Genomic DNA, 1,400 nt, shown 5'->3' with positions numbered 1-1,400 from the left:
TGAGGAGCTATTACAATCGAGGAGAGAGACCATGGTGGTTTATACCTGGATGGTAGCAGCAGAGGAGATAAGAGCTGCATATGGGTAAGTCTGGCTGATTCACTCCTATATCCCCTATGCGTAGGAATAGAGCTTGGTTGGCACCAAGTCGGGACTCAATAAATAGTTCTCTAGTTAATGAATGAGAGATGAATTTGTGTAAATTCTCTGAAACTTGGTTTTCTCATCTCTAAAATGTAGGTAGGGGGAGGGAGATACCTATAGTATCTACCTCTGAGGTGTGTTGTAGGGACTACATGAGATAATTCCCTTAAAGTGCTTAGCACAGTCACAGAAACATAAGATAAAGCCAAGATGTGTTTATGAAACACATAAATATAAAACATCTGGGGAGAAGTTTATCTTTGGAGAGATGGAGGAGGGTAGACCTCTTTATATGTGGAAAATGAAAAGAGTATCAGGAGTCAATTTTTACTTCCTTTTTGTGCTTTTCGCTATGGTTTGAAATTTTTCTCTAATGAACATGAAGGCAGAAATTAAAGGGTAAGATTGCTCAGAATTTCAGGATTTTATAAAGCACCAGAAACGTGAGACTTTTCCCCTACTCCTCCTGCATGACCCATTTCTCTGACTCTTTGAATGTGGGTATTATGCTTATTGGCCTCCCCTCGGGTCTCTTTTAGGTTCAGAGTAAAGTGAGCTTTTGAGGCTTTTACAAAACAAGAACAACAACCTAGTTCATCCCCAGGGTTTGGAGCCTCTTATTCCTTCAAAAGAATAAACACGTCTATTTACTGGTTGAGAGTCCCTTGAGCTGAAACCATTCATCGTAGTAACTACACTCCATCTGTCTGAGGTATAAGTTATCACTAAAGAAATGGGGCTCCTTGTTGGGATTTACAAATCGTATATCCAAAGAAGAGTTTTGAGGCTTTTTAAGTGGAGGCACCAAAAGGTGAAAGTCAGATGTGCAGTTGGAGGCAGAGGGAGGGGTAGAGGTCAGCAGGAGATTTGGTTGTTAAGGATAAAGTTAGGGTCCCCTCAAGAAATTGCTAGGCTAGAATGAGCTCTTAGATGCAAGCCCTTTAGCATGGCTGCTCCTGGGCAGCACTGAGAGGACTTCCTTCTTCGAATCTCTTGTTCTGTTGGTCCTCAGCCCTTCCTTCCTGTTTGCCTTTCTGATGCTGGGCTGCTTTTTTCTAAGGTTTGCTACCTGCTCACCTTTAGCTGTGCTTGCTAAGCTCAAGAAGTCAGTTATTCTCAACCTTGGTTATACATTAGGAAACTGTTGGGGAACATTAAAAAATGGTGCCTGGGCCATATTCAAGACCTATTGACTTTGAATCTCTTCCTGGTGAATCCTGGGCATTGCTTCACCATCCCCCCACCCCCCCTTAAGT

This window comes from Crocuta crocuta, unplaced genomic scaffold, assembly GCF_008692635.1.
Source record: "Crocuta crocuta isolate KB4526 unplaced genomic scaffold, BGI_CrCroc_1.0 scaffold138, whole genome shotgun sequence".
In the NCBI taxonomy this organism is placed as follows: Eukaryota; Metazoa; Chordata; class Mammalia; order Carnivora; family Hyaenidae; genus Crocuta; species Crocuta crocuta.
Note: the sequence above shows the minus strand (reverse complement) of the source record.